The 22,978-nt window shown below is 42.8% G+C and overlaps 1 long non-coding RNA gene across 1 annotated transcript in view; it reads left to right on the top strand.

Annotated features, from left to right (window-relative positions):
• The first annotated feature begins 1,516 nt into the window (after positions 1–1,516).
• LOC130145046 (uncharacterized) overlaps positions 1,517–22,978 on the top strand; it is a 197,074-nt gene continuing 175,612 nt past the window's right edge. The window contains exon 1 of the long non-coding RNA XR_008820353.1: positions 1,517–1,822. This is a non-coding gene — a long non-coding RNA (uncharacterized LOC130145046). The remainder of the gene's footprint in view (positions 1,823–22,978) is intronic.

Here is a 22,978-nt window from a genome sequence, read left to right as displayed (position 1 = left end):
TAGAGACTGTTGCAGAAAGTTTTGTACGAGTGGATTTTGAGGAGGGACCTGGAAGAGAAAAGTGTGATTATTTGGTGAATGAGAAAATGATAGGCTGAGCGCAAACAGCAACAGGTGATGAATCCTGGTAGGGATAAGTTACTGAGGACTTGCCCAAGGTCAGGTAGCAAAGCAGTAATAGGGCTTGACACCTGGTAACACCACAGCCCTTTCTTCCTTCAGACCGTGTTGAACAGCAGCATTCAAAAGACCTAGTTTCCTGTCACTACAGTTTTAAAACAAAATAATAATAATAAAAAAACCCCAATGCAACGCTACAAACATTTAAAAGGCAGAAATTGGTAACACTGATCTTCCTCCCAAAGAGGAAGTAACCTTAAATCATGCAACTGAAATCTTGCAGGCCTTCTTCCTGAGAATCTGATGTTATTTATAAAAAAGCATAATTAATAACGGTGGTGATGATGATGATGAAAATGAAGAGATATCCCAACACCACTGTAAATGATGCTTCCTGAGCCCAAAAACAATATATTAGGCAGGTTGCTTAACTAGGGACAACAGAGGACCAGAGGTTTCCTCCTCCTCATCACATGTGCTGAAGCTGTAGCCCACTTGACCCCAAGAAAAGAGAGGCTCACCAGGGCCAGGACATGAAAGCACTACTCAAGGCCCTCACCATCCTCCATCTTGTCCCCATCCTGACCCCCATCCCATTCATATGCTGAAATCAATGCTCATTCCATCTCATCTCCACGCCTATGCAAAACCCATGCCCAAGCCCAGCCCATGGCTGTCACATGCTCAAGCACATCCTCTTCCCTCCCTATTACCTTGTAATGCTAATGTCCACACCCAACCCATCCCACCACCATGCCCATACTTATGCCCATGTGCATGTCATGCCCATGCCCGCTCCCTCCATGCTGCCGTCCACCTCCTCTCCATGCCATGCCCATGTCCATGCCTACTTATATCCCCTCTCCACGGTTATGTCCATGCCCATGCCCATGCCCATGCCCATGCCTGACTCTGCCTCATGTCCCTGCCATGCCACCTTGCCCATGCCTATGTCCTCCCGCTCCCATGCCTATACCGTGCCCATACACATTCCCAGCTCCATCCCATGTCCACGCCATGTCTATGCCCACCCCTGCCCCACTCCTACATTATGCCAATGTCATGCTCGCGCCACCCTGCCCCACGCCTGTGTCATGCCCATGTCCGTGCCCGTTCCTATCTCCTACTCTGCCCATCTCCTCCCCATGCCCATGCCCCCCACCCCATGCCCCTTCCCACCCAATACCCATATCCACGCCATGCCCATCCCCTCCGCATGCCACCCCCATCCCTGCCCATGCCCAGGCCACCCCCGTGCCGTGCCGTGCCGTGCCGAGCGGTGCGCAGCAGCCGGCCGCATGTGTGCCTGTCATTCCCAGCCCGGGAGCGCCGGCTCCTGCCTCCCATTCATGTAACCTGTGTGTGTCTCTCTTTCTCTCTGTGTGTAACAGAGAGAGGGAGAGAGCGAGCGAGGCAAGGAGAGGAGGAGGAGGAGGGGGGAAGCTTTAAATAAAGCCTTTGGATTGCAGCTGCTTATTTTGGGCAGTCCAACCAGGGACGATTCCTGCCAGGAAAGAAGCTGGACCGGTCCTTTTCAATTTTATTTTTTTTTTAATTTATTTTGATTTTTATTTTTGGGGGTGGCAGTGGTGTATTGCCGAGCTGCCTGCTGAGATGAGCTCCGGTGCCTGGCTGTAGTTGCCCACTTTGGGATCGCTGGACACATAAGTGGCATTTCGGTGGGGGGAAGCCTGCAGACATGGTAAGCTTCGCTTTTTGCTCTGAAAAGTGCATTTGTGCGATCGCCTCCCTCCAGTTTTCCCTTCCCCCTTTCCTCTTCCCACCAAACAGACAGGCACACGGGTTGGGGCTGAGGATAAGCTCCCTGAATCCCTGGTTTTTCCTCCCCACCATCCCTCCCTCCCAAGCCCAGCTCGTTTTCCTCCCCTCGCATCCCAGCCCTGCTGCTCCCTCCGCGCACAGTTTGCAGCAATGTAGCAGGAGGCAAAGATGCTGTTGGAGCTCCTGGCTGGGGTGGTGGGGACCAGACGCCCTCAGACTGGCCAGACCTTGCTCCAGGGTATGTTTGGGGTGCCTTTTCCCATCCAGCCCCTCCACCCACCCCCGCCCCCCAACCCTTCCCTCTGCACCCCAGGCGGTGCGGCTGTGCCGGGGGGAAGGCAGCAGTGCAGATTTGGAGGCACTGGAGCAAGGATGCAGCTTTAAGATCAATCGGTGTTATTTATGTAATAGTAAAAGCCGAGAGGAAGGGGGGTGGGGTGGGGTGGGGGGGGAGAAAGAAGTAAAAAAAAAAAAAAGCAAAAAAAAAAGCAATGCCTCGGTATTTCTCAGCTGCACAAAGCTCCTTTTGCTCTGCCTGAACCCCCCGCCCCGTCCCCATGTCCTGCTGCAGGGTGGTGCGTGGTGGAAGTGTGTGTGTGTGTATGTTTACATTTGGCTCTGTGATAGACTCAGGGATGGGGATGGGGAAGGGGTCTCCCATTTTCCAACGGGAGGGTAGGTTTGCCTCCAACAAAAATAAGAAAAACGCGCTTGACTGCAACTTGAGTGACAATTCTGTTTCTTAGGCATTAAATGTTAAAGCCCTGCTTCCAGCCGTGCCCTGCCAGTATTAAAAGCTCCCCCAAATAGTGTGGCGTTTGAGAAAAGATGCTAGAGTGCCTGGGAGAACTGCAGTGGTTCAGACTCATACTCGTATTCTCAGCAATTTGCATTTACAAATACAAATTTTGGCTGTTGAACATAAGAACAGGCTGCTACCAAAAGGCATTAGTTTCTTGGTAGTTGTTTTGATTAAAAATACGTATATATATTCTTGGGCTAAAATATCTGGGAAATTTTACTTGGAATAAGTAGTAGTTAAGGAATGCCAAATCCTTAAAAAATAAGTTAAAAAACTCTTAAAGTATTTGTAAAGCAGTAGGCATTTACTCTTTCTTGCCCTGACCATGCTTAGAAATTCGCAGTGGTTACAACCATGTAAGCACATGATTTGGGAAAAAAAATAAAAATACATATTTATGCCACAGTCTTCCTTGTCTTATGGGGATACACAGTCTGAAATACATTTTTCATACAGCCAAACAGAGCTAAATAAATACTTATTGACTGGATAGACAAGACTATTCTGTGTCTTGAATGCATTTGCTCATGGCTCTTCCAGGAAAGTTCAAGTCCTTATGATTAAAAAAAAAAACAAACAACCCAACAAAAAACCAGCAGACATCAGAACCCTGAATCAACCTATAAAATAATTTCTCCACCTCCACCCTGTCTTCCTCCTTAACTTTTTGCAGTGAAGGCTCATCTAGAATTTATAGCTGCATTTTTTTAATTTTTTTTTTTTTTTTTTTTCTGAGAAAAGTCCTGTGTGAGGGGAGGGACATAAAATGAGAAAATGAGAACAAAGCTTTGAAGTTGGAAGTTGTCTGTGTGCTTTTTATAGGTAAACTTCTGCTGTAGCCTGGCAAGTTGTTAGTGTGCTTCTCCCTGCTCTGGGGTGCAGGAGCTGGGCAGGGGAACTTGGTAGATCCCAGCCTATCCCAAACGGGTTACTTTCTGCCTCATTGACCGTAATAAAATTGCTTACTAGTAGGGTGGCCCCTCCCCTCCTGCAGAAAGTGCTCTGCTCCCAACATGTGCGCCATATGTGCTTGCTATACCCAAGGTTTACCGTGTACGCCTATATGATGCCAGCAGCCCACATACGCCAGCCACACACTGGGTCCAGCCAGGACAAGGCTATTGGCCATCGGCAGCCCCAGCAGCTCCCCAGTTTGCTGGGGGTGGCTGGGGCTGAGCCAGTGATTTGTATTTAATTTATTTCATTGGCCTCTTCCAAGCCAAGCGCCTCCCACTTAGTGTCTCAGCCTGTAGCACTTTTATAGGCTTGAGTGGAAAAAACAAGGACTGTGTATATATATGTACATATATATATAAAAATATATGTGTGTGTGTATATATATAGTATGGGTGTGTGTGTGATGATGGACTTAAAGGTAAGGAAGACGTGTCTCTGTGGCATGGTTTTGCAGTGAGACAAGCCTTCCAAGCAGCTCGCTTGGCTCTGCCTGTGTTACAAGGCTGTAGGAATTTGCTGGTTCGTGGCCATCGCGAGCTGCCCTTCCCTGCTAAAATTCCCTGCTCCCAGCCTATGCCATGCTGCTGGACCAGCCCTTGCTGGCGCGGGCTGTTTCGTGGCCATGAGGATTCCCTGCTGCCATGATCCCTTAAGAACGTGACACCTAAACGAGCACATGGGCCAGGAAAATGAGGGTCCGCGCTGGTTTCCAGCAGGTTTGGGGATGGGGAGGGGAGCGTGGGGGTCGCGGTGTGTGGCCAGGCACGTGAAGGTGTGACTTGGGTTGTGCCTTCCCCGGGGAGTGGGACCGCTGCTCTGCACCAGGCAGACCTGTGAGGGGGGTCTGCACCCGCAGCTGGGGCAGGGATAGGAGAGGTGCCTTTGCAGGCAACCTGTTTCTGTGTTTTCCCCTTTTCCCTTCCCCCCAAAAAAGTCACCAGAATTGGGAATGACTGCCACTGCACTGAGATGTACTACAGCTCCGCAGGGACTCCTGCTTCTGCGCCTCCCCCTCCCTTCCCCTACATACGTGCGTGCGCGTGCTCATCTTTACCAGCGGCGATTTTCAGTTTAACTGTCATTTATTTGTGTGATCTAGAGAAAAGAATGTCATGTTTTGGTGGGCAAAGGGTCTTTGGTGCGGAAAGGCTGGGCTTTGGCACTGGAAGGGGGAAGAGGCAAAAGGAGGTGCAGAAGTTAACTTTGTAGTTTCCTTTTTTATTAGCCAGGGGTCCTGGTTTAGAAAGGCTTTTTTATTTGGGGGGGGGGGGGGGGGGGGGGAGAGATTTTGCCTTCTCTGACTGCAAGCGATATGGAAAAATAGAGAGGAGAAAGTAAAACTGCTCATCTGGTTTTGGTTGGGGAGGAAGGGGAGATACCCCCATCCCACCCCCTCCTTCATTTTATTACCTGTGTGGAAAAAGGGAGACGTCGCTGCAGTTTCGATGGGTCTGGGGAAGGAGTGAGGTTTGCACTGAGAAGACTGTGGGGTTTTGAAGTCCTTGTAGCTTAATTATTTTGCTTGACTCATTTAAATTCGATGCTTTTCTTTTGTTTTGGTGAGCAGATAGTACACTAGCAAGGGAAAATGTTCTCTTTTGTTTTACAAAGTGAGGAATTTTTTTGCTTTATTTTATTTGATTGGTTTCCTGGAGTGCATAATAACGAAAATGTTATTTCATTCCCACTACAGCATGTACACTATTCCAATTAAGAGCCCACTCTGGCTATTTTTAACCTGATAGTTTACCATTTCTCTGCTCAGGAGAATAAAATGTTGAGTTCTTACACTTTAGAATAGCTGAGATGCTTAAGCAAAACTACCTTTTCCCTGGGAAAGTCATTTCCAGTTCTGTTTGAGTTCCCGCTTCACTGGTTCATTTTCTGACAGAATCACATCCTTGCAAGGAGCAGAACTATGATCTTACATAACCTGATGTTTCCAGATCAAAAGTTACAAATATTGCAGTAATACCACGATGAGAGAGATTTGGCAGGAGGAATGTTGTATGACATGTGATTTCTTATTAGGATTTCAAATCAAGGCGATATAAAAAATTTATGGGGCAAAAAAGTAGAATTAAAAATGATGAAAAAGAACCCCTAAACTTGTTCATTTGATATCTTTTTTAACATCACTTTCTCTTTTTATCTTATCTCCGTAGGCACTTGAGGCTGTTTTCTTTTTAAGCACTCTTCTGTGTTTAAGAAATGTGTAATTGTAGTATCAAAAAGTGAAGCAGCTTGAAACTCTCTCTCAGATTTGATTCAAAGAAATGAAACTCTGTAAATCAATGTCAATTCAGACTTAAAGACTGGCTGTTACCTGCCCTGTTACAGGGTCTATCAGAACAGCTTATTGTAACTAAAAGCTAAAATATTCTGTTTCTACTTTTAACCTGCAGATTGTCATTGCTGGGTACTTTGACAAAGTAATGTGCACCACTTCCCAGTGAACTGGGAATCTGTGGGTCTTTGAACAATATGTTTCAGAAAAAAAGTCTGGTAATTAAATACTTTAAAAAATATATATGTAGTTTGTCTTTGCCGTAGATCAAAAGGAAAAAAAATCACGAAGAAATTTTATATCTTAACTATATCAGTATAGCTTGGGGAGTGGTCCTGTAGTGTGGCTATAGGACTTATATTTTTACTCAGGAATAAATGTATGATTTCTGTTCCTCTGTTCCCTTTCACAGTTGTTGCATTCATAGTCAAATAGTTTTCCTAGATATTTTTTTTTCCCCAGCTTTCCTGAATCACTCTTCCTGGAACATCTTTAAATGCAGAATTGAAATCTGAATAGGAGGGCATGTTTCCTTGGCTATGTGGACCGACAAACACTCCTTTCAGAAAGTTCAAATTTCTTAGGAAGTTTGAGCTTTACGTACTGATAACCTTATACCTTTATATCAAATTTCTGTGAACAAGCTGTTTGTGCTGTAGAGGGATTCAAACTTCATCGCAATTTGTCCTGCTGGGTATCAGGCAGAGGTGATCTTTTGAATGTAAAGATGTCTGGGAAAGCAGCAGACACAGAAATCTATGTTCTTCCAATGTGTTGGTAGCTAGGAGGAAAACGCACTGTGAAATGGAATAGGCTGGTAGTAAAGGTTCCTACTCAAAGTTAGACTTGCTTTCTAGGATGTGGCACATCCTTGTTTTTTTAAAAAGCCGGGGGGGTAAAGGAGAGGAGCCGCTGATGGTCATTTTAGGTGGAGAAGCTTGCTGAACCACGTTTATCAGTCCATTGAAATGGGGATGTTTCAACTAGATTTCGCTGATACCTCCTCAGGCTTTAGTGAAGTAATATTTGCTACAGCCTAGGAAAACCACTGCAGTCCAGAATTCCACTTCACCACCAGAACCACCACTCAGGCACCAGTGGCCGATGTGCTACCCAGGCAGCAACAGCAAATGTGAAAGCAGGAGCTGCCTCGCTACCCATTGATTTAGGTTTTAAGTGATTATTCAGTGCAGTTTTCTCTTTAAACACTGAGAAGACACTGTATCGCTCGTCTGCTCACGTGTTTGCACACACCGAGTCTTCAAAGTATTCTGGTGGTTGATCAGTTAACCAGTCAGAAGTTAGAAAACAGAAGGATTTAATCTTATTTTAATGTTTTTATTCAGCCCTGTGTTATCTATGCAATACGAGCTCACAGGCTTTGTCTTCTCCCCCTCAAACTCCAGTAAGTGCACTTAAAATCTGAAGATTGCTTAAAACTTTCAGTCTAGGGCTGTGCCTTCCAAGGAATATTGGGTCCTTGCATAAAATCAGTCTTGTTCTTCCACATCACGCTGTATGGAGGGCAAGACAAGCCAGGATTCATTTCCTGAGTAGGAGCTCCTTCAAGGGCTGTCTTTCCACATGGAAGCAAAGTCCTGGATGCCACCAAGTCTTAAAGCATCTCGTCCACTGGGTCCCTTGGACTTAAATGGCCCAATCTTATAGATGAACTGAACTCCTAAATTTGATGATGGCAAGTTTTCAAAATTATGCTAATTCCTTTTGAACTGCCTCTGTATCGTTGGAGGCTGAAAACCCTTTTCCCCTCACCTCTGTAACGTAGCGAAGAACAGAAAGGGTTGTCAATGTTTGGTTAGTCAAAAAGCCTTCAGAAGTAACTGCCATAAGAGGTTGGAAAAACTGATGGAGCATGAGAGACACTGGTTTTTGCTTCCTGCTTGTTGATATACACAGTAATGGGTGGCTGGGCTTCGTGCAGCACAGATCCTGTCAGCCGGGAACAAGCTAATGTTAATGCTGCTATTTCTAGAAAATTGCCCTTTGTGCAGCGGGGTTTAAGGTGTGATCAGCTTTTTGGCGTTGGCACAGATTTCTGTGCTAGAAAGCAGAGAACAATCTCTGGAGCCGATCTTGCCATGCGTTCCTGCAGACAGAGCCATGATTGGGGGTGAGTTGCAGTGCTAAAGTGAAGCAAAGTTCACATGGCCTTTAAGTGCTGTTGTGGGCGTTTGACACATGAGCAGATCAGCCTCCAAGCTACCAAGATGATCATCCAGTAGTTGCAACATACTTCGCTTTGACACAGTTATGAAATGTTGAGTTGAAATGACTTGCCCAACATTGCCCACAGTCTTGGGGCATCGTTCGTGCTGCCTTAATTTCAAACACATTCATCCTCATTTCTCCGTCCTCTGCTTAGTCACTACAAACCTTCCAGCTCTGCAGTGGGTGAGGCAGGGATGGTTAACCTCATCTTCTACTCCTCATTCTCAGTCCTTCATCTTCAGGCTGGCTTAGATAAAACATGGTCTTCTGAACAATGACTGTATGGTAATGAAGGCAGGGTGCTTAAGTAAGGCAACTTTCATTGTGGTTTTTTTTCTTAAATTCTGGGTCTCTGATACATACTTCTAAATCTTATTATTGTTCTGTTAATCTGTTTTTTGTTGGATATTTCTTTTTTTTTTTTCTTTTTTTTTTTTAAGTCTTGGGAAAGCTAGAAGCTTTGTCATCTCCCATGATTTTGGTGTTTGTATGTGTCAATGGCTTAAACTAACAGATCATCAGTGCTTGGTTTAACAGAGTATTCTGCTCCCCTAAACAGTTCCCTCCCAGTCCATGCTGCTCAGCCTGGTCCTCCCCTCATCTCCTGCTTCTTCCAGCTCTATTCTGCAATCCCATTCTCATCCCTCTAATCCCTGCTCAGCAGGTCTCTCACCCCAAACTCATTCAGATCCTCCTGGCTGGGGATCACTCCGAGCACCGGAGAGCATCTCTCATTTCAATTTTCATACTTGGATGCAGCCCTGGCATGTCCCGCACAGCACAAAGCATCTTGTTTAGTCCCACACAGGTAGACTTTTAAATGATGGAAGCTGGCAAATGTGTACAAACGTACCCAGGAGCATGTAGCAACTGTGTTTTTATCAAAGATGTCTAAACTTGGCAAATTCACACAGATTCACACAAAATTCATTAAAAGGAAAACAGTTCTCTTCCAGGCAAATTTCAAGTCTTTCCTCTAAAGTCCTAGAGATCCCAGAGGAGGTTTTAGAGAGAAGGCTAAAGGCATTTTTTAACATGGGTAAAACAACATATTTTCCCCTAGCCTTGTTCTCAGAATCTGCTGAACTGTTTTGACTGAAATTTTCCAAAAAACTTCAGCCTGAGGCAGACAGCTGGCATGGAAATTTTCAGCCCAAACAATTTGCTTAGTATAGTTATGAGAAACTGCGAATGCTGTTTTATTATTAAAGCTGCCTCGCTCTTCCCATAATTGACAGCATTACCAACTTTGCTTTTCCCTAATAAAGAGATAACTTGAGATTTTGTTACAAACTAATTCTGTATTTGTGTGTTTTATAGATATTTTTATATATTGGAAATTTATTATAAAACTGACACATGCATTTCAGCATATGTTAGCAGATGATGAAATCTCAAGCTTCCTGGAAACAAAAGTGAATACAATTAATGAGAATCCCACAAAGCCGCATCAAAGCGATACAACATTGCAGGATTTGTAGAATGGGATTAAGCACAAAGAAATCTCAGGAGATGTTGCACTGACAGAGCAATCACACGAATTCCCATGTACCCCACCTTCGGGTTCATGGTCCTTCTAACAGAAGAATTCTGGTTTTTTTATAACAACATTCTCTTGCAACAGCAACTGTTACTGCAAATAACAGCCAAAAAAACAGGGCAGGGGGTGGGGGTGGGGAGGAGGGAAAGGAAACCCCTAAAACTGAAAGAGCAGGTAATTGTATTTTTTGTGTGATCAGCTTTTTCCTTTTTTTTTATCATTGTTACAGGTGACTGCTAAAGCTGTAGCTTTACACCAAAGCCAACCTCAGGACTCATTGCCATGGAAGGAGAGGGGTCCTGTTTTCCCCTCTCCCCACCCCCCCACCCCCCCACCCCAAGTGTCCTGCCTCCCCAGCTCTTGTCCTACTGCTTCAGAATGTGTCTGATGATTGAATTCATCAACCCAGGAGAAAACTGACTGCCTTTTGCTAGGGGTTTGAGAAGGGAGAAAGAAGGGGGTACAAGCTGCTTTTTGGAGGTGATGAGTTTTTAGGCTAGTCTCATGACCCAGAAGGTTTTTCACAGGTTGCCAACTGTTTACAGCAGTTGTACCGTGCTGATATGAAGCCTAATTTTATTCATATTAAAATACAGAGTGCAATTTTTCATTACACTGTTCTATCTTCAGGACAGTCTTACGTACCATCCTGCTCAGTAGGCACTGAAGCAGTTGTCCTCTAACAATATGCTGGATTCTTATTGAACCCAGGGTATAGTCTTGATGGTCACATAAAAAAGTTTTAAAATTGAAAATCATGCAATGAATGAAAAAGCCTTCCTTTTTTTCTGCTTTAAACTCACAAATCAGTAATTTCATTAATTGACTCCTACTTTGTGGGTTATAGGCATAATGATTTAATAGAAGTCTGTTCCTCCCACTTTTTATTGCTCTTTTCCAAGCTGAAAATCTCCAGTTTAGTTCATCTCTCCTGCAAAAATCTTTGCATATTCCTGATAATCTTTGCAGTCCTTTTATCTGTTAATTCCACTATCTATTTTAGAGATGGATTGGCCAAAAATGTTTATGGCATTAAGATAGGAATGCATCATTAGCTTGTACAGCACCATCCTGTTACATTTTTCTCTTTTTCTCATAATTTTTTTTTTCCTAGCCTAGCTCCAGATTTTCACTGTATGTTTGACTGGCAGGAGCAGAGAGCCTGTATTTGTAGAGGGCATCCCATGGTGATTCCCCAGCCACCTTCCTGTGTGGTAACAGTTAATTTAGAGCCCGTGTTGTGTATGCATTGTTAGAACTGTTTTTCCCTTTATGCATTACTTTGCTTTTATTGATACTGAATTTCGTCTGATGTTTTTATCACCCAGCTAGTTACTCAGCACTGTGAGAGTAGGTTGTGGTGTAATGGTTGGAGGCTTCAGGAGAGAATCAGAAAACCCAGCAATGAAAAAGGCTCTCGTTTTGACTTTTATTCTTGTCCTGGGGATAATCTGAACAAAAATACAAGCAGCAAAATACACTTAATATCAAGTAAGAACAACCATCCTGCCTGTCTTGTGACAACCAACTATGAAGCTGACCGTGGCTCAAATGTTTTTGCTGCTCATCAACAGCATCTGAATGAGTCTTTTTTCTTAGGCTTCTTTCTAGCCAGCATTTGCTCTTCCCTCAAACAGCAGATTATGCCCCTGGCTTCATCCATGCTGGAGCACCTGAGCCCTGAACCAAAGGGTGACTTAATGACCATCTTCTCACAGCTAGCACGCTCCCCCTGCATCTCCATCTCCTAAATATCACTTCTTCCTATCCTAAAATCCATGTTGTGTCCATGATGCCCTGCATAGACACAAGAAACTTTCGATACTCTCCTGGTTTTGCTTTTAGTTCACAAGAAAGCGTGAGCAGACAAAGCCACCTGTCTGTCACTTCAAGCCCTGTCTGTTGATGGGCGTTTGGGTCTACCTGAACAGTGCTTGCTTTAGGGCTTGGGTTTTGTAGCTTGTTATTGCTGGTGCTATTCACAATATTACTTGGGATTGGAGGGATGCACAAATGACTCATATAGGAGCTACAAACCATTGCTTACATCCCTGCATACCCCCCATATGCATTAAAATGTCATTTATTTGGGGCTCCCTGTGCCAAACGCTGCTGAGTGTGGGCTCCAGGGAGCAACGTTATTGTACACCTGCATCACTTAGTTTTGTATTATTTTATGCCTTCTGCATAATTAATGTTTTGTTTAATTTTATGTATTTATTTATTATGAATTTTTATGTCTTCTCCTGAGATTATCAGACAGCAAGTGTCTAGCTGAGAAGGTGGTAACAGGAAAGAAGGGGATATCAGAGGCTGATACTAGGGAAGAAATGTGGGTCTTTTTGGGAGGTGGCCTTGGGGGTAAGGAACTGGGGGAATAGCAGGAATAGGGAGACCTCTGCCAGCTCTTTCGGTGCTGCAGCTGGTGTTTCGTTGTGCTCTGTGCAATGAAGATGGTGGTTTTGCTTTTTTCTTTTGGGGTTGGTTGTTGTTTTTATCCCCTCCCCTTTCAGAGTACAGAAGGCTAAAAATTCTGTAACATCTCTGCTGCACATGACATAAATAAATAAATAAAAAGCAGGATACTTTTTACTTGTCAGTTACTATTTCATTTCTCCACACCCAGCCCCAGCAAAGCTGCTGATCAAATGTGTGTGTGTGTGGGCACACACTCTTCATCTGTGAATACTCCTGTTTGTTTCTCTCTCCCTCTGTTCAAATGAAAATATCTTGAGTTAACTTTACGCAGACTATATGGCAGCTCACCTAGCATCATGTTTCCTTGAATATTTCATGAAGGCTTCTTTTTAAAATGTGCACTGCTCTCACAGACTGAGTGTTTGGAAGTGGACATTCCCAGCGACAGAGATTTTTGGAGATAACAAAAGCCAGTCACATCTAATCTCGCTTGAATCCCCAAAGCACCGCAACACTTTAACCTAAACCAGGGCCAGATCCAAGGATCATTACTGTTAATTCAAAGGCTCCTGTTGGTTTTAATGGGCTCTGGATCAGACTTTTTCACTCCTGCTGTGGAACTCTGTTGGCTCCCCCAGTGCAGAAACATGAAATGGCCATGAAAATTGAAGGCTGGTTTGGAAATGGATGTCATTTCCACTGCCGGACTAATTGAGCGTACAAGGCTGGGAGGGTGATTGGTTTGGGGGTTTTCTTGATGTTTCCAAGTAAGTCAAAGTTCCTATAATGACAACATGTAGAGTGGTGTTTTGTAACTATTTTTATACTTACATCGGGCTTGATGTTAGTGGCTTTGAATTATTTAACGTTTTTCTTCCTCGGCTGTCCTCTCCAGTGAGTTTCCATTGCAGGGCTGCAGGAGTTGTTGTGTAAGGAACAATGCAGGCAGCCTGGCATTGTCTGCTGGGAGGGGGGGGCATGTTGCCTGTTTTTGTTTTGTTTCATTTATTTAATCCTATTTTATCCTTTCTCTTACTGCTAAAAGGGACATCAGGCCAAGGTATTAAATCATACTGACCAATGTAGGCTGAAAATGAAGAACATGCCAGCTAAAGACAGAAATGGGGAGTTTTCTGCTTAAACTACTGAGCACTGATGTCTGTCACATAGGAGGAGCCAACTATTTAGCATTCAGTCTATTCAAAAAACATTATTATGTCCCAACGGTAATTTAAAACCACATCTGTTATAATCATATGTGGGGGAAGTATAGTTTGTTGTTGGGTTTTTTTTTGTTTTTTAAAGTCCCAAGTTATCCTGTTTATAGGGTTATCTTCAATGTGGGCCTCTTTCAAAATTTCAGACTGACAGCCATGAAATGCCTGGAACAAAAGAGCTAAATGAATTGAACTCTTATCTTTTTTCCCTTTGTAATTACTGTGTGGGCTTTTAGTGGATATCTGCAAGTAGACATGCAGATTTGAAAGGAAACCTTCTATAGATTGGGATCATGCCTTATGCTTCTGCTGTCTATAACCTGATATCTGGTTTTCCATCTGAGATATTGGATATTTCACAGTTTTCTCCTTGCTGTTATTCCAGCTTTTCATTAACAATGTATATGACCTTTGAAAACAGCTCTTTTGGGCATTCAGAGCATCTAACTTTTACTCTGTGGAATTGCCATTGGATTATTCTGTCCTTTACAAGGAAGATAGAGCTTTGTTTCCAAAGTATCCCATCATGGTTACCTGACCAGTACTGGCATAATCTTGAGTTCCTTAAACCTAAGCAGTGCTAACAGCATATCTGACATGCCTAGTGGAAGGTCGCTCCACAGAACCCTCAGGTCAAAATATCTGCTATAGGTCCCCCATTATAGGACGGGGAAAGTGCTCTGTCACCTCTACATTGCGTGCAACTTTGCCACATCTCTGCCTACTCCGGTCCCAATTCATCCCAGCTAAATGTAAGCACCTGAGTGAATGGCTTGGAAAGTGGGTAATTGGTAGCAAACAGATTTCAAGCACAGAAATTAAAGGAGCTCCTGTTCCTTCAACCAAGTCACCTGTTCCCTCTATCCAAAGAGTCTTCAATAAAATCTGGACAAAGATGAATTCCTGAGTGGCAGGCAAGCACTGACTTTCTCTCTGTGCTTGTTGGGACTGCGTACTGTGTAGCGATAGGGGACAATTCCATTACACGGCCCCTCTTCTCAGAAGTCCCATTTTGGATGGTGATAGCAGTGTGGGTTGTGCTTCAGTCATGATGGTCAGGCTGTAACACCAAATACTAGCGTTCAAGCTGTGATCCCCTGCCATCAAACTAAAATTGTGCATGTTACGTGATGAATTTGGAGCACTCTCAGACCTCAAGCTAATACTCCAAACATCCCCCCCAAAACAAACAGCAACTAAATGTTTTGCTGAGTCTTTTATAGAAGTGCCAAGGGCTTAGTCTTGTGCAGAGTCCCGTAGAAATCTCAGCCCTTCCTTAAAGTAATGGATTTCCCCATTAAGTGCATCCACATCTGTTTGCAGCATCAGGCTTTCTCTGTTTGTCCTTCACAAACAGGCTGAGTATCTCAAAGAGAAATAATCAGAAAGTAAATAGATAAGTGTGCAAGTTGTATTCATGAAACCACCGCTCGTTCGTGTGCTGCACATCTTTCCAGTGGCATTTACAGCATGGCATATTGTGCGTCTCCCTCCAGCTGTGTTTTAAGCACTGAGTGATGAATTTCTTAGCTAAATAGGATGCTAGTGATCCCGATGCACAGAGCACCTGGCAACCGAAGAGTTAAATACGCAGCTATAAATAGCATGCCTACTTTGATGGGGTGCACTGTATTGTAAATTTAGCTCTGTTTAAAGTTTGGTTGTAGGCATGAAATATTTCAGTCTTTCAGGAACATGTGTAAATCTCTGAAATTAAGCTGTTTTTTGTTGTCTGAATGTTTTGGCACAGTTGTGCCATTGCATATGAAGTTTTATGAGGAGCAATATAATAAAGATGGTTTTGCATGTCAATGAGCAGCATTTTTTGATTCATTTTGGGTTAATCAAGTGCTGAAGTTAAATCAGAATGTGTTAATTTGTCCTTGGTTTAAAATGAAACTCCACTGTGTCCTGAAAAACTTGTGCCTTCCTGTAGTGAGTTTGATGTTAAAAAGGTTTTATGGGGTTGATTGCTTCCAGATAAGTGGGAAAGTAGCTCGGCTGAAAAAAAATTAGATTTGAATGATGTGCATGGAAAATGGGGGAAAAAATGAAGAAAGCTACAAGAGAAACAACACATTTTATGTTTTTGGCACAGCATACTTCGTATTTCTACTCCCTGTCCTTGTGTGATCCCTGAGCACTTGATGGATGAGAAAGATAATTGTTGATCATTTCATGAAGCTCTGCCAGTAACACATACCAAATATAATTAAACCTCCAATTTTATGCTTTTAAATACATTTTTCACCCAATACGGCAATTAACCACTTCTCTTTCAGAGCAAGAGGAGGCAAGGCATTTTGGGTCCTATTTTCTAGCTACACTTAGTGTGACGTGTGGGATTTTTCATTCTCAAAACAGTTCCCCATTTCAGTTAGATCATTTCACCTTTGAGGTTTCATGGGAGTCATCCTGGAACTTCAGGAAAATTGCTACAAATGATGCTTTTGCTTGTTAGACTTCTTTGCATGGCGGAGTTGGACCAGCTTCAGTAATTCCTGTCTCACTAGGTAACTCACTGCAAGATTCTTGCAGCTGGGATGACGAACAAGGGAAGTTTTATGCCATTCATCTCTGATTTTAACCCTGTGCCTCTGGTGTAGATTTCAGGCTCATTTCTTGGAGGAAGGTTTTTCGAAGATATCTTTCATCAAGCTGATTCATTCCGTCCAGGGTTATCATTCTTCCGTATAATATAGGCAAAAAATTTGATCATAACCAACTTTGATGCAGCTGTGATCCTGCTCAAAAGGAGCATGGGGATTATCCTTTCCTCTGATAAGTGAGAATACCCAAGAAAGTATCATTTCGCAATGACAACCCTTGACCAGCGGGACCACATTTAAGGGAAAACAAGGGGGAATGACAGATTGATATTGAAAATTAACACCTGATGGACACTCTCAGCACAGCCTGTCCGCGGTGGTTGGTCTCTGCCTGTCCAGAGCCCGACTCCACCGGGACAGGCAGCAGGATGCACTTTGCTCTCTCCTTGAGCATAAGGGCACGCTCCATTAGCTGACACTTGTTTTTACAGCGTTTGTGTTAGACGGCTTGGGCAGGAGCTGAGCAGCCCCCAGCCTGCAGGCCGTGTCCCACAGGGCAGGTTAGCTGATCCCTTTTCTGTCACTGTTTTACGATCCTTGTAGAGATGTGTCTTCCCTGCTGCTTCATGGGAACGTGGTCCCCAGCGCTCCTTTTCCAGTTCCTTCTGGTTTAGTGCTGGGTAGACCTTATATCTGAAACATAAATATAAAGCAGTTCTGAATGTCCTGATTAAACTAGATACAGTTGTAGCTACGCTAAATAATCATTAAGGAGACAGCTTGACCTTAGTAAGTAGTTTAAAGGAGGGGACATGGGGACTTCTGATCTGTTTGCAGCTCTGTGTTGTGACCCAGCAGAAGTCGCTTGCATTTTTGTCTCTTAATTTGTCTGTCCTTAGAAAAAGTTTTCTAACAACTACCTCATTATTTCCTCTTTGCCAAATTGTTTCAGTGTCCTGGCAGCTCTGCCTCTCATGCTCCCTTCCTTTAACACATCACTGCAGTGCCCTGGCAGCACTTGTTTTAGGCTACAGAAATCCCGTCTATCATTCTTCATACAAAATTATCAAATGGGAATCACATTTGCACTCAAGCTGGGAAGTAGAAAGCCAGTTATCTGTCTTTTTGGGCATTTGGTTTTATTAGGTTCCTGTTTACTTTGATCCGTTCAGCGCTATCCTAGAAGACAATTCCAGGCCAGACTGTAAAACTGTCACTTTCTTCAAACATGTGCACAAAATGCTTTCTAAATTTGTCAGAACTTCTCAATTGCAAATCCATTGTTCTGTATGAGACAGAAAATTTTCACTTCCACTTGGAAGAAATTAGCCATTTAGCTGTCAGGAGCTTGCAGGATCCAGTACTGTCTATAACGTGTTGTGTTCGGTCTAGATGCATTCCCAGATCTATATTGTCCCAAATGTCAGTTTTAGAAATGAGCTGAATCCTATATTACACCAAAAGAGCTGAATCCTGGGTCATTCTGACAATACATGCATATTTCCTTTCTGCAGATCCCATATTCATCAGAGGTTGGTAGTTTCAGAGCATGCACTTGACCTGTGCTCCAATATGTTGTGGGTGGGTCTCTTCTTGGCTGGACAGTGTCTTGTCCTTATCCCCCCTGCAGCACTGCATCCAGCTCTGGAGCCCTCAGCACAAGACAGACACGGACCTGTTGGAGTGTGTCCAGAGAGGGGCACAAGAATGATCAGAGGGCTGGAGCCCCTCTGCTATGGAGACAGGCTGGGAGAGTTGGGGTTGTGCAGCCTGGGGAAGAGAAGGCTCTGGGGAGACCTTATTGTGGCCTTTCAGTAATTAAAAGGGGCTTATAGGAAAGATGGGGACACATATTGCAGTAGGGCCCTTTGCAATAAGACAAGTGGTAATGGTTATAAACTGTAAGAGGGAACATTTAGATTAGACATAAAGAAATTTTTTTTTTTTACTATGAGGGTGGTGAGACACTGGCACAGGTTGCCCAGAGAGGTGGTAGATACCCCGTCCTTGGAAACATCCAAGGTCAGGCTGGACAGGGCTCTGAGCAAACTGGTATGGCTGAAGATATCCCTGCTCATTGCAGGGGGGGTGTGGACTAGATGACCTGTAAAGGTCCTTTCAAACCCAAACTATTCTATAATTCTGTGATTCTATGAATCTGCCTTCTGTGAAAGGAAGAAAAGGACATTAATAATGGAAAAAAGGCAAAATGGACCTGGGTACAAAATCACCCCATGTTACTACTCTTGGCTATTGAATTTTCCACTTACCCATCCCAAGTATAGTCTTAAAAGAGGCATACATTTCCAAACTACCTCTGATCCAATATTAGCAGAGTTTTAGGCATCTGGCCCATTACTTTAGTGTAGATATATTCTCTTCATATAAGATGTTGATAGGTGGTAACAATATAGTTAACTTTCCAGCTTGTTTATCAGCAATGACTCAGTGCTTTCCACACGGGAGAACTGGGGTAGAAAAAGAAAATGCTGAATGAAGCAGACTAGCCGGGATTGCAAATTGAGAAAAGATCTGCGTTTCTAAATGAAAGCAAGTCATTTTGTTGCCTTAATTTATCCTCATTGGTGTTACAAAAGGGCTAGTAAAAGACAAACCCAAAACATACCCTTATCTTAACTGTTAGGTCAAGTACCACTCATGCCTGGGCTGCTTTCTGCCCTTCTGAATGAAGGTGTTGGGAGAAGTATGGGACTGGCAGGTGGAGAAAGACCCCCCAAGTCTAAAAATTTTCTTCTTCACATTGGTTGAAGCAACTGATGCACTAAAGCCACACAAATCGGATAACATAAAAGGGCCATGCAGGATGACTCAGTTTCATTCATATGAAAAGATCAGCCCTTCAAACTGAAACACAGGAAGCGTAGGGAGGGGAGCATCCCAAAATAAGCTGATAAACCTAAATATTTTCAAACCTTGCACATACCAATTACTGTTAGTTTAGACAACCTTTTGGGGAGTCATCCAGAGAAAAAGGATAGAGTAGGAAAATATTTTTTTAAAAGATTAACACAAGAAACCTCCATCTTTTCATAGAAGCTGCAGTGGGAGATATGATGAAGACAGATTATGAAACCCCCCTGAGGCAAACATGCCAAAATTTTTTTCAGTATCTGTCCAGTTAAAGCCTCTATTTAGTGAGCCTATCCAAAGCAGATGCTGCTTTTCTCTTCGATAAAGGACAGTGCAGGAGCTCCTGATGGAGGCTGTTACCTGGTGGTCACCAGGGAGCTGCTTACTAAAAGAATTTAAAGTAACCGCCACAGCCCAATGAGTATCAAATCCCTTTTTTCCTCCTCCTATTTAACTTAGGGTGAATGTGGTGAAGGCAGGTTCCTTGTCAAAACTCATTGTGCTAGGAGTCAGAAAATCCGGTGGGTTAGGTTCCTTTCTTCTTCAGATCTCCTTGGCAGGAAGCTCGCGTTGGCCAAGGCCCAGTGATTTCTAGCTAATAAATTATTATGTTGGAGGGACTACTGCTCACCCTGTAGCCATGCTAATTAGGTTCTTACCAGCAATTCAGGTCAGTTTATATTCTCAATATTAATGTAGGACAGGCAGGTGGGACCACGCTTTTTAGGGTTTTTTTCTTATTTGCAAAATAAGGCAGAGTCACAGTTTGTAAGGAAACCCCTGTCAAATTCTAGGTTTTCAAATTCTCTTTGGGGCAAAACTGGAATACCAGTAGCTCCCTGTCATTTCTTGTTATTAGCTCTCTGTCTTGATGGTCCTAATTAGAAATACTTTATGACTGATAAGATAGCTAACATGTAGGTAAGAAGGTATGAGAATGACATGGATGTCCTTGGTATATATTTCTTCACACCCCAACTACTCTTTGAAAAAGTTCCATACGATTATTAATAACTCCAAGGCATATTATTTCCCACTTGAGAAATGGTGACTGAAAGTCAGAGATAAAGACAGAGGCACTGCCAAGTAATATTTTTCAAAGAATATTGAGTATATTTCAACCAAAAAAAAAAAAACAACCAACACCCAAAAAACCTCACAAAAATGTTTTACAGTAAACAGTGTAGTTTTCAGAGTTGCCACAGTATCCAGTATTGCCAAGAACTTAGGATGACAGGAGAACTGCTTTAGTAATCAAACTATGTAAAATGAAAACTAGAAGGTTAAAGACCCTTCTGTGAGATGAGTAAGTGTATAATGGTTTCAGTATTCCCGTTATTTGTCTTTAGTTATCTGCAGGTGTCAGTTGACTCTTAATAACCCAAACACATTAAGTCAAAATGTTTTTTATCCTTTATAAAGTATGTTGGATACAGCAACACAGATTAACTAGTGCCTATCTGTATAAGAAGGGCTATTTCTGACTAAAGTTTTATTCATAAAGGGAATTGTTCTGGTACAGTGTTTAAGTCTCTCTCGTAAGTTATTACTGATATTTTTATTTCTTACTTGCCTTTTCAACTAAATTTTTACAAGATTATGAGACACCATTTCCTGGATTTATGTTGCTGCCCATGTTTATCAGTGACCTGATTTAAAAAATATGACCATTGCCAATAGTTTATAGGTGATCTAAAAGTTGGGGGAGTTAGTACTGAAGGAGCAGGAGATGGTGACAGAGATCTAAGTATCTTGGTAAGCCAGGTAAAGGCAAGCAATCTCTTCTTTAATGTAGTGAAACGCAAACTCATATACCAAAGAAAAGAAAAAGCAAGGCATACTTGTCATTTGGGATACTCCATCCAGGCACTCCAAGACTGCAAAACACTTCACTGGCACGATGGATAATTGGGTAAAAAAGGAGCATTCCAGTTGAACGTGAACCTTTAGTCATGTACACGAACAGGGGAGTGTCATGTAGGCATAGTGAAATCACCTCAGTATTTCACATGGGTTAACTGCTATTAATACTTCTTTGGTTTGGTACCAGTGATAGAGTAGGAATGTTGATAAGCTAGAGAAAATTAAGAAAACAGATACGACAATTATTAAATGCTTGGTAACAGATCACACAGGGAACAACCGGAAGAACTCCAGTTGCTTACCTCCTCAAAGTGCAAGCTGAGGACCGACGTCATCATTTTGACTGCTTATAGAGGCAATAAAACTCCCCTGGCAGGGGGTTCTTCTGACTGTATGCGACAACAATGTATCAGTAAGGAATGTCAGGAAGCTGAAGCTAGGCAAGGAGACCCAAAGCAAGCTACACATCATTTACTATGAAGGGAACAACCTGAGGAGGAATACAATGATTCTCTAGACTTGGAATATATTTTGCTTTGTTGTGGTTTCAGTATCTACTTTTGTTAAAGCTGGAATTAACTCAGCCTCACGCTTCACTCTGTGTTGCACGAAGGGTCTGGCTAGTGGCTCCTCTTATGTGTATAACTTCTGAATACCCAGTATACGCATATTTTGACATTCAGCATCTCATTCTACAACCTCCCATGGGGATAGCAGTGGTCTTTGCCTTGTGCATGTTTTAGAAATACTGACAAGTGCATTTCCTGAGCTGAGCTTTGATTTCTAAAACCGTTCAGGGTTTTTTAGTTGGGTTTTTTTTCTCTCTTTTGTTTATCAAAAGCTTGATCTGAGGTACTCACGTGTCCTAAATCTGAATATAATGAAACTGAACATGTGAGAAATCAGGTTTTCTTATAATCATCTGTATTTTTTGCCACTCTTCATGTTTTGTATTAATCTGCATCTGTATAAAATGAATGTATATCACTTATAATTTGATAGCAGTTTGCATCCCTATATATCCCATATGTGACAAGAGATAGATCATGCAAAGCAGCAGAGAGTCAAGTGTCTACTACTGGATCTAGATTGAAATGGAATTTAAGAATAGATACAAAACTGAAATAAATCTAAAAATAGTCAACCCTGGAAATAAAAAATGGTTCCTTTCAGGTTTTGAGGGTTTTGGAGTAGAGAAAGCATGGATATGAACACATAGCATTTATTTCATCTGAAAATTGTTATCTGTTGCTAACCCAGAGAAATCTCTGTCCAAGCAGTTGGGTCCCATTTTGCAGCAGACTTGTGCTTTGCAGCCTCAAGATGCCTCTTAGTTCTCTGCCTTGGCCCAGTCTGCAACACTGACTTCACATCATACGGAGATGTGGGGGGTTTTTTTCAAGAAGAACAAGACAACAAATCTATTGATCTTATTAACAAGCAAAGGAAGAAGTAAGAGAAAAGGAAAACTCTGTTCTCTCTTTAATGTTGCTGAAATGGAAGGCGAGCCTCTGATCTGCTGCTAGCACCAGTCCATATCGCCTTTGTATCTCTTAGTGTAACTCTTCATGATTACATCAAAGTTAAAACAAGGATCACTGAGACATAAGATCTTGGGAACGGCTATAAGCAAACATGTGGACAGGTCCAGAGACAGAGACATGTGCTGACTTCTTGAAGTGCCTTGATTGGAGTTGCTCATTTATTCATTCCCTCAAACTGCAATAAGACAACATCAATCCAAAACTACCTGACCCACCAAAGGGTTTCACTCACTCAGATTTTTCAAAACAGACACAAACCTGATGAATGTGACCAGTGGATGGAGGAAATCCTTGTTCTTCATTGGTCTTGCCTTTTGCAGCCAGTCACACCAGTGCAAAATAAATCCTAAGACAGAATACATGATCAGAGTCACTTCACAAGGCTCTGAACTATATGGAGTCAGACCCTTTTCTGTACAGAAACTTTAACAGCTTTATAAAGAACAATCCAAATAAGAAGGTAGTTTGTAGATCGTGGCATCCATCTGATGAATTTGGCCTATAGCTTTTCATACTTTAAGGTCAAACAAGAAGAAGAGCAAGCCCTAATAGGCTGGAACACAGAGAAAGAAATATCGCTGCCCAATTTGTATTTCCAGCTGTTCTCATTTCAGTCTTCCCAATTAGACAGAGATCAACCGTGTTTTGTCTTCTGTCAGAACTGGGGAGAGAGTGGGACAAGGGGTTTGGCTTTATGGGAACGGATGGGCATTTTGGGAACTGAGGTGGCGGGGCAAACGCGGTGTTATGAGACCATGTTATTTTGCTTCCAGAAAATTGTTGGGCTCTGCAAAACTTA

This window comes from Falco biarmicus, chromosome 2, assembly GCF_023638135.1.
Source record: "Falco biarmicus isolate bFalBia1 chromosome 2, bFalBia1.pri, whole genome shotgun sequence".
Taxonomy (NCBI): domain Eukaryota; kingdom Metazoa; phylum Chordata; class Aves; order Falconiformes; family Falconidae; genus Falco; species Falco biarmicus.
This window is presented reverse-complemented; position numbering and strand designations above follow the sequence as displayed.